The following is a 12,386-nucleotide window of genomic DNA, read 5'->3' as shown; positions in this document are numbered from 1 at the left end:
GTTCGAGCCTCTCAATAGAGAATTGAGAGAGGCCTATGTCCTGCAGTGGAATGAATGGCTGTATATGAAAAAAAAAAAGATATATATATATACATATATATATGTGTGTGTGTGTGTGTGTGTGTGTGTGTGTGTGTGTGTGTATATATATATATATATATATATATATATATATATATATGTATATATATACACATTTATATATACACATACATACATACACAGACACACACACACATGCACACACAAACATACACACACACACACACACACACACAATAATAATAATAATGATGATGATAATAATAAGTAAATGGGGGAGAAGCAACCGAAGATTGAGAGAGGGGAAGGTAACTTGTGAAAATTGAAAGAAGCAGGAGATTGAAAAAGAGGGGGGCGAAACCCCTTGCATGTCTATATTTGTTTTATTTTTGTCATGTCTGTGCCTTAGCATCCAATGCAGCTGCAAAGGATTAATTTAAGGAGCTTTATATATATATATATATATATATATATATATATATATATATGTATATATATTTACTTTTTTGTTTATTCTATATATATTTCTACATATATTTTTAATAACTACTGTATATGAACGACGTAAACCAGAACACTATTTAGGGTTTTTAGTTTATATATATGTATATATATATATATATATATATATATATGTGTGTGTGTGTGTGTGTGTGTGTGTGTGTGTATTTATTTATTTATTTATTTATTTATTTATTTTAATTGCCAGAGACAAGAAACAAAGGGAGATTTTTTTTGTTTTGTTTTATTATTATCTTTTTAATTAATTTTAATTTTTGTTTGATTTGATTTGATTTTTGTTTTATTATTTTATATGTAGCTCAGGCAAAGGTGAACTAAAACAGACAAAAACAAGACATGAGTTAATGGGTGACGAAGGGGAAGGGAACTAGACAGAGGCAAGGAAGAGCACTGGGTGGAGATAAGGTGAGCAGGTGAGTGACGTGGCTGGTGGGCAGGTGATAGTCGGAAGAGTAAATATTATCAAATTATAAAAACATGACATTGCGAAGGACGAATCAGGCGGCGTGTTTTGGTCATCTTGGGGCATTGACAGTTGACAACTTGGTCTGACGTTTGAAAAAAAAAAATTAATAATATTAATAATATATGGGAGGTGGGGGCTAACGTAGAGCATCACAAACACACACACAGCCACACATATATAGATACATACATGCATACATACATACATACATACATACATACATACACACACACACACACACATATATATACACATATATCTATGTATGTATGTATATATGTGTGTGTGTATAAATATACATATCACATACAAAGACCGAAAACTACTGGGGACAGATGTCTGAAACTTACATCACACACACACACATACACACACACACACACACACACACACACACACACACACACACACACACACACACACTCGTAATTAATGAGACTGTCATAATCAATAGCAAAGAAGGGAAAGCCCCCCCCCCCCCCCACCCTCTTCAGGCCGGCTCATAACGGATTAAAGTCAGTTAAGGTAAGGACCAAATTCAAGCTAATGGTCCGAGAACAGGTGACTCCTCCTTCCCCCATTGCAAAGCAACAATAGTAAGAGGAAGAAGCAGCAGAGAAACAAATAGCACAATAGACTGATGAACACTTTAGCTCACCCCTTCCCCTCCCCCTCACCACCCGACATTGTAATACTTTTGACTGTATTTAGTTCGTATTATTGGGGTACTTTAGCGATTTAAGGTAAGCAACGTATCAAGACATGTCGGAGGGCTAAATGTAATTATCGGATCAATATCCATTATCCCTTTCATATTAATATCCTTGACCCGTATTGCATCCGGAGAGCGGCTGAGATCTATTTTACCCTCTTGCGGTGACCCGTGGATGGGTACGCTGCGTCTGGGTGAGAGGTAGGGGTGAGGACGGGAGGGAATGGGAACTCCCTCTCCCTGTCACGATTATTGGTCATGTCACGCTCATTTGCTATAGGTGTGATCGCTCACCCGTAACACTCCAGTGCAGGGCTGTATTTTCTCCTTAGGTAGGACACTGTCGGGCGGTGAGGGGGAGGGGGAGGGATAGGCTAATATGTCCATCGGTCTATTGTGCTATTTGTTGTTTGCATCTTCTTCCTCTTGCTATGATTGCTTTGTAATGGGGTATGGAGGAATGTGGGGCGGTGGCGGTTCTTTCCCTTTTTTGCTATTGATTATGAGTCTCATTAAAAAGGAGGGGGATGATCACTCGGTCAGTTATCGATTCAGTTACTAGTTCAAACATGGTGAATTTTGCTATGCGATGGGGGGGGGGGGGGGGGCTTTTGTAGCACCTGGTATCAGGACCTTTGCGTATGTCAGCAGCTGGATGAATGTTGTTTGTTTGTCTGCTTCTTATGCTTCTTCCCCTTATTCTTATTATTATTGCTTTGGAGGGGAGGCGAGGGGCACCCTTCAGGTATGTGTGTGTGTGTGTGTGTGTGTGTGTGTGTGTGTGTGTGTGTTAGGCATCATTGCTCTGCAGAAGAGGGGAGAGTTTAATGATTTCCAGTTCCGATCACTGATTATGATAATTACTTTCGGTATTCATTAATGATGCCTACTTCCTATTATGATACGTCATGTACGTACATACGGTGATTAGGTCTGTTTTCTCTAGTACTACTTATATATATGAATGTGTTTATATATATAAACACATTTATATATACACCTATATCTACATTATATGTCAATCTATCTACATATACACTATATATATATATATATATATATATATATATATATATGTATATGTATGTATATATACATGCACACACATATATATATATATATATATATATATATATATATATATGATATATATATGCATGTATACATGTGTAGATGTGTGTGTGTGTGTGTGTATATATATATATATGTATACATATATATATGTGTGTATATATATATTTATACATGTGTGTATATACACATATGTTTGTATATATGTATATATATGTACGCATATATAAATTTATACATATACATATGTCTACATTATATACCTATCTAACTATTTATCTAACTATCTATATCTATTTCTATATCTATATCTACATCTATCTGTCTATCTATCTATATATATACATATGTATACATATATATATATGCATGTATATGTATATATGCATGTATACATGTGTATACATATATATGTATATGTTTACGTGTGTGTGTGTAGATATATATCAAATATATATATATATATATATATATATATATATATATATATATAATGTGTGTATGTGTGTGTACATATATATGTATACATATATGTATATATACATATGCATATATATGTGTATATATATATATATATATATCAAACGCTATCGGTATCACCTTCGTTCCGCCGCAACCCCATAGCCACCATACCCAAGACAAGCCCCTTAATCCAAGCTCACCGTATGTGCACAAGATGCCTTCCAGGATAAAGCCGGTCGCGCAGGCGCAAACGCCTCCGCTGCAGAGCGCGTTCCCGTCGAGCGCGAGGCACTGTTCGTCCGCCTCGCACGCCCCGCCGACGGCCACGGGCCCTGGCGGGAAGAGCCACAGGGAGGGTGCTTATATCCTCTGTGCGGGACCATCTGAGCATCAATTATATGAGGTACAAACATGTCACCGTTTGTCATCGCCCACTTTGAAATACTTTAAAGAGATAATAAACAAAAATAAACAACTGACTACTTATTCCCAGAAATCGCCCATGTTAAAGACCTTGAAGACCTTTGAACCAAAACCATTGAAAACTCTTTAAAGATGATAAACAAATCAAAGAATTGAATATCATAAACAAGCTATGTATCTAATTCACAAAATGGAGGTATAGTCAGAAAAATAAGTACCGTTCCCCATAACACAAACTAATTTGAAAAATCGACAGTGGTGTGGAATAGCAAGGCAAGGTAGTTAGCACCGTAATACTGTGTTAACAGAGAGAAATGTTCAGTTCCTCACTGACCACAAGTAAAGGACTGCAACATGAGCGTGAGAGGCACTTACGGGGCACGCACTCTGGCCCCTCGTCCAGGCACCACGACTGGCACTGGCAGGAGAGGGAGGCAGGGTCGCAGTGGGAGCGCTCCGTCAGGGTCGTGCACTGGTCGTCACTGCTGCACTTCTCGCCCTTCTGTTGGCAGTCTAGGGCAGGCAGACAGTTCAGCTGTTATTTCTTCTACATTATACCACAAATCTCTCTTATTGTCTACTCATTCCTTCCCTTTTCTCACTAAATTATAACTCCCTCTTGAAACTTCTCCATATTCATGATAATATAGATGTCTAGTTCAAATATCCGGTTTTTAGCAATCTTGTAGCTTTTTAGATTTCTGTCATCACCTGGTATATTTTAAGTGGCAATAACTGCCAATTCATTACTACAACTTATTCACTTAACTTCCTTTTTGCTCAGAATTTTAGTGTAGTTGTGTTAAAGATTATTTCATTATGCGTTGTACTGAGAGTAATAAACACACACACACACACACACACACACACACACACACACACACACACACACACACACACACACACACACACACACACACAAAGCAGATGAGCTGTATCTACCTACTTTCCATTCGATTATTCTTTTGTTTTCGTATCCGCTGTACGTGGGTAGGTGGCTAGCTTTGTGTGCCTTTAAACAAATATACCGATACATTTTACAAATCACCTGCACAGTAGAAGTTCGTGCCGTTTTGGTCGGTAAAGTTGGCAACTGAGGAGAATTTTGTGCATTGTAAGCTGCCTTCCCTGACCTCAAGGTTGTAGCCCACACAAGAAGGACGGGAACAGGTCGACCCGCACTGAATGCTACTCCCGACCTGAGGAATATACCAGTTGTCTAGAATATGGTATTTTCTTGTACTTTTTCTCTCGTTTCATTAGTTGGTTGGTCCATCTCTATTTTCCTCTCTCTCCCTTTCTCTCTCTCTCTCTCTCTCTCTATCTATCTATCTAGATAGATAGATAAATAGAAACCTGTCTATCTGTCTATCTATCACTATCTATCTATCTATCTCTATATATCTGTCTAAGTATTTGTCTATATATTTACCTTTTTATCTCTTCTCTATATCTATTTATACATCTATCTATATAGCTATCAATCTATCTATCTATCTCCCTCTCCCTTTCCCTTTCCCTTTCCCTCTCCGTCTTCGTCTCTCTCTCCTTCTTCCTCTCCCTTTGCTCCCCCTCTCCCTCTTCCTCTGTTTTTCCTTCTCCCTCTCTATCTCCCTCTCTCTCTCCCTCTCTTTCTCCCTTTCACTCTCCCTCTAACTCTTTTTCTCCTTCTCCCTCTCCCTCTCCCTTTCCCTCTCCCTTTCCATCTCTATCACCCCCTCTTCTCTTCCTCCCTCTCCCTCTCCCTATCCCTCTCCCTCTCCTTCTTCTCCTTCTCTCCACCAATCTCTCTCTCTGTATTTTCCTATCACGCGAGATATTCACGTTCACGGTAGACAAGACGTCTCCATCAGCAGAGGTATTCCCCATTTGGTAAAATCTCGTTGTCCGTGTGATTGCCGTCGCGTTGGCCGCTATTGCCATGATCGCCGTCAGCTGTAGAGTGAGCTTCTGAGACATCTGTTGAAAATGGAAATTGGATATTGCGTAAAAGCGTTGGATGTTTGGTTTTTGGTATGCCTTCATCTTCTGATTTCGAAATAGTGTATAAGCAAAAGAATGAAAAGGGGGAGAGCCAGATAAACTGTATAAATACTGTGCGAAGAGATACGCGCTATAAACCGCAAGATAATACCGTTTGAATCGAGGTAAGAAATAGCCATTAAGGCAGCGACAATAGTGGCGTCTAATTAATAGTATCTGACTTCTAATATATTTCATGAATAAAAACAAAAAGACAAAATTCAGAAAAAGAAATGCACGCAACAAAAAGTGAAAAGAAGACAAATAGTGAAATTAGTTTACGAAGACAGAAGGACCGAACACCTTTTAAGACTAAACTAAACTAAATTCATGACTACCCTTTGTCCATTAGTCTTCGGAGGAGGATAAAGAAGCAAATGCAATTATATATCAAAGGTGTGAAACGTCTTTCTCCATCACCATGAATTGTACATGACACCTTGATACAGTTAATTTACAAATTTTACTCTAGTGAATGTTCAGAGGAAGTGATTAATGATGTGATATGCACTCAGCAAAAATGAAAAAAAAAAAGAAATTAAGCAAAGACACTATCGTACTGAACATATATTAAAACCTCTTCGTGGATCGTAGATCAAGTGCCTGACTGGCTTTTGTCTATTCGTATTTGAAGGAAAATGAAGAAGCAAATAGAGTTATAAATTAGATGAGTGAAGTATCTTCCTACATTATCATAATTTGTACATGATATCTTGATACATTTCCACCAGATGTAAACATAAACTTGATTTGATGAATGCTTAGGAAACTAAATGCACGCCACAAGAGCAAAATGAAAGCACATAGTGAAGTTACTTTAGAATGACTGAAAGGGTGAATACCTTTTAAGACACTTTCAAAAACCTTTTGGTGACGCGTATTAAATGCCTGACTGTCTTTTGTCTATTCCTATTAGGAGGAAGACGCAAAAGTAAATACAATTATAGATTATATGTGTGAAGTGTCATTCTACACTATCATAATTTGCACATGATACCTTTATTTGGTGCTTTCAGAGTTATTCAGTTATGATAATAATAATTTTTTATATCTATGTTATTATTATTATCATTATGATTATTATTATGATTATTATTATTATTATTATTATTATCATTATTATTATTATTATTATCATTGTTATTATTATTATTGTTATTATTTTTTGATCATCATCATCAGTATCATCATTATCGTTATCATTGTTATCATCATTATCTTTATAATCATTATCATTACAAGTATCAATATTATCCTGATGATGCTAATGATTATTACTATTGTTATCATTATTATCATTACTATTATTATTGTTATTATTATTATTATTATTATTATTATTGTTATTATTATTATTAATATCATTACCATTATTATTATTACTATTATTATTATTATTATTATTATTATTATTATTATTATCATTATTATTATTATGATGATGATGATGATTATTATTATTATTATTATTATTATTATCATTATTATTATAATCATCATTATTATTATCATTATAATTATTATCATTATCATTGTTATTATTATGATGATGATGATTATTATTATTATTATTATTATCATTATTATTATTATCACTATTATTATTATTATCATTATCATTATTATCATTCTATTATTATCATAGTAAAACATTTTTTTTTTATTATTATCATATTTACTATCATTATTATTATCATTTCTATTATTATTATTATTATTATTACTTTTATTATTATTATTATTATTATTACTATTATTATCATTATTATTATCATCATCATTATTATTATCATTATTATTATTATCATTATTATTATTATTGTCACTATCATTGTTATTATCATTATGATTATTATTATTATTATTATTATTATTATTATTATTATTATTACTATTATTATTACTATTACTATTACCATTATTATTATTATTTATTATTATTATTATTATCAAATTTTCTATCATTATTTATTTTACAGTTTTATTATTTATTTTGTCTGTTAGCATTACTATCATTATTATCATTATCATTATTAATGTTACTGTTTTTGTTGTTGTTGTTATTACTACTATTATTACTATCGTTGTTATTTATTATTATTATTATTATCAGTCTTATTACTATCATCATCTTTATTATCATTATTACTATTTTTATTGTTATTATTATTATTATCATTATTATTATTATCATTATTATTATTATTATTATTATTATTATTATTACTATTATTACTTATATTGATAATATCATTATCGTCAGTGTTATCATCATTAATATCATCATTAACATTATTATCATCCTCATTATTTTTATCATTACTATTATCGTTATTATTATCATTATTATTATTATTATCATTATCATTATTATTACTATTGTTATTATTATTATCATTATTATTATTATTATTATTATTATTATTATTATTATTATTATCAGTGTTATTATCAATAGTATTATTATTATCATTATTGTCATCATCACTATTATCATAATAATGATTGTCGTTTATTTTCATCATTATCATTATCATTATAATCCCTATTATCAGTATCACACATTGCTGTTATCATTGCTCTTATTACTATAATTACCATTGTTAATGTTGTTGCTTTTATCATCATTATAACTGTTGTTATTGTTATTATTATTATTATTATTATTATTAATATTAGCATCAACATCATTATTATTGTTCATTATTACTATTATTATCATTATTATTGTTATTATCATTACAATTATTATTATTATTATTATTATTTTTATTATTGTTATTATCATTATTATTATTATCATTATTATCATTATTATTATTATCATTACTATCATTGTCATATTATTGTTATTAATATTATTATCATCATTATTATTGTTATTAATATTATTATCATCATTATTATTGTTATTATTATTATTATCATTACTATCATTGTCATATTGTTATTAATAGTATTAGTATCATCTTTGTTATTATTGTCATTGTTATTTTTATTATCATTATTTTTGCTATTATTGTTATCATTGCTATCAATGTAATTTTTCATATTAGTATTATCATTATCATTATCATTATTACACTTATCATTATTATTACTATTATCATCATTATTAATGTTACTGTTGTTATTATTATTATTATTATTATTATTATTATTATTATTATTATCATTATTATTACTATCATCATCATCATCATTATTATTGTAGTGACCAGACATACGTTACAAATCTGTTTATCCCTTCAAATTGTAACTTTTCATTTTCTATACTTCCTCTCGGTCACTGAGGGGAGTCTATCATTATTATTGTTGTTGTTATTATTATTATTATTATCATCATCATCATTGCGATTGTTGTCATTTCTTACATGATTTTCATTGTCATAAATTCTTACCATTACTATTATTATTATTATCAGTATTACTATTTTCAGTATTTTTATAATTATTATCATTATTAGTATTATTATTATTGAATTGTTATGTTATATTCATTGTTATTGTTGCTGTTATTATTATCATTATTTTTGTTTTATCATTATCATTATTATTGTTATTATCATTATAATTTCATTATCATTATATTATCATTATATTATCCTTATTATTATTATTATTATTATTGTTATTATTATTATTATTATTGTTATTATTATCATTATTATAGTTATTATCATTATTATTATTATTATTATTGTTGTTGTTGTTATTATTATTATTATTATCATTATTATTAGTGTTATTATTATTATTATTATTGTCATTATTAATATCATTAATATAATCGTTATTATTACTATATTCATTGTTATTATTATTACTATTATTATTATTATTATTATTATTATTATTATTATCATTATGATGATATTATTATTATCATTATTATGATATTATTATTATCATAATTACTATTATTACTATCATTATTATTTTCATTATCATCATTATTATCATCATTATTATTATCACTGTAATTGTTATTATTATTATTATCATTATTACTATCATTATTATCACTGTCAAGATTATATTTGTAATAACTGTTATCATTAATATTATTATGGTTGCTGTTGTTATTATTATCACTGTCATAACATTGTTATTTCTGCCTTTATCATTGTCCTTTTTATTATGTAATTACCATTTTCATTAATGTTATTAATAATAATATTAATAACTATGTTATATATTTTTCATTTTTAGTTAAGTGATTTTATTAAAGCTATCGTTACTCATCACCAATAGCCATCATCAGTATTAACATCAGAATCAGTTTTACCATCAACAGCATCATCATCATTAGAAGTAGTGTTATCTTAATAATTTCCATCATCTTTGTGATAGCTGTTATTAAAACACACAATGACTTTATTAGAAGTGTCAGTGATAATTTCCATCTTTAAATCTTGCTTTTTTAATAAATGTTTATACCACTATCATCACTTATCATGGTTATTATACTTTCCCAAGTGCTAGTAGTGCCTGCAACGTAATACCGTGTTATTGCTTTTGTCATCAATTTGTATCTTGTTAATAGCTCTACTTCTCTAAACTCTCAAGAAATAGTGAATTATTAAATCCAGACTGTATGACTGCGTTTGGAAGACTTCTTCATACGCTTTCTATATCTTCATCACAATAAACTCACAAGTTAGGTTTACCTTTTAGGGACAACTCGCGGGAGGTCAGGCAGTGTCTAACCTTCGGAGGTCTTGGCCGAACTAACGTTGCCTTAGAGGTTTTGAGGCATATATCACATTCCTTCCATGTGTGTGTGTGTGTGTGTGTGTGTGTGTGTGTGTGTGTGTGTGTGTGTGTGTGTGTGTGCGCGCGAGCGATTCATAGAAACGGATAATGTCAACGGTGAAGATGTACTTTACCCAAGTAAGAAATCAAATGTATGCAGAGAAGTGACATATACAACATAAGTGTACAGCCACGGACAGAAGCGAACGAGGTGAATAGAGACGTAAATCTCAGAAGTAAGACCCTTGTATTTTTGTTCTTTCGACAGATACAGATAAAAACCCTCATTTATCTCTGTATAGAAGATAAATTACTTCCTAAAGTCAAGGAAATCACGTTTCTTTGCTCCATGAACGGGGACATAAAAGCTTGTTTTTTTGTTTTTTTTACTTAGTTTATTAACAAAAACGTCTGCGAATACAGGTGAAGGATTGTGCCTATTTATCCATGTATCTTATTTTTCAGTTGTTTTTCTCCATCTATTCATATATTTGTTTCACTGCTTCATTGTTTCATATTTGACCCATTCAAGCATTTCCTTCTCACTCACCTGGCCATTAGGTTGTATATTTGTATACAAGGTATACAGTTTTAAGAAAGTAATTACTCAGTCATCTGTCGGTGTCCATCCACTTATCCATCTAGCAAAGCACATTCATTCATGTATATCTATAACAAATGCCTCTACATAAACGTATTTATATATGTGTTTGTGTGTGTGTGTGTGTGTGTGTGTATACGCAACACACACACAACACACACACGCGCGCGCGCGCGCGCATATGTACGTCTCTATTCACCTCGTTCGCTTCTGTCCGTGGCTGTACACTTATGTTGTATATGTCACTTCTCTGCATACATTTGATTTCTCTCAATATTTACACACACACACACACACATATTACATATACATATAATATATGTATATATACATATATTAAATATGTTATATATCATATATGTATATATATTATTTATTATATTTATATATATATATATTATATGTATATATATAAATATATATATGTGATATATATGTATATGTATATATATGTATGTGTGTGTGTGTGTGTGTGTGTGTGTGTGTGTGTGTGTGTGTGTGTGAGTGGTGAAAACACTCTACCGTGTTGATACTATGGTAGAAAAACCCACAATGTAAAACTAGATTTATTGGATTCCATCCTCTGGTCTGAAGAGGAAAGGGAGAGGAGGGGGTATAAAAGAGAGAGAGGAAAGGCAACGCGGTAACACGGGGCAGGTGAGGACAGATGGACGGAAACGAAGGGAGGTCAGAGGGTCGGACGGACTGTGTGCAGGGTGGCCGGCGTACGGGAGAAGGCGGAGGATGTGGGCGAGGAGACTTTCAGCAGGAGAAAGGCCGTTGTTTAGGTTGAAATTAGGCAGCAGCTAAGGAGGATTCCACCAGTCTGCGGGCGTGGACGTCAGCGGAAGGAAAGACAATTCGCGCCGCTGACCAATCTATCTGATGGCCTGTGTCCCCTGGATACAGCGTACTTATGTTGAGACAGGCATTTAGTGAGTTTCACTTTCAATAAATCTAGTTTTACATTGTGGGTTTTTCTACCATATATATATATATATGTGTGTGTGTGTGTGTGTGTGTGTGTGTGTGTGTGTGTGTGTGTGTGTGTGTGTGAGTGTGTGTGTGTGTGTGTGTGTATGTGTGTGTGTGTGTGTGTGTGTGCGCGCACACACACACACACATACTATTGTTCAATGGATGTTTTGTGTGATTTCGCGGGGCGCGAATTTGCTTGGAGACGAAAAACAATTACAATTATGGTCAGAAGTTATAATTTGTCCACCGCCAGAAGTTCGCGGTGCTATTAATGTTTATCCACTGGCACTATTTCCGTCAATTTTTGAGGTACCGTATGAACTGTCTGTATG

Source organism: Penaeus chinensis, chromosome 17 (genome assembly GCF_019202785.1).
Source record: "Penaeus chinensis breed Huanghai No. 1 chromosome 17, ASM1920278v2, whole genome shotgun sequence".
NCBI lineage: Eukaryota > Metazoa > Arthropoda > Malacostraca > Decapoda > Penaeidae > Penaeus > Penaeus chinensis.
This window is presented reverse-complemented; position numbering follows the sequence as displayed.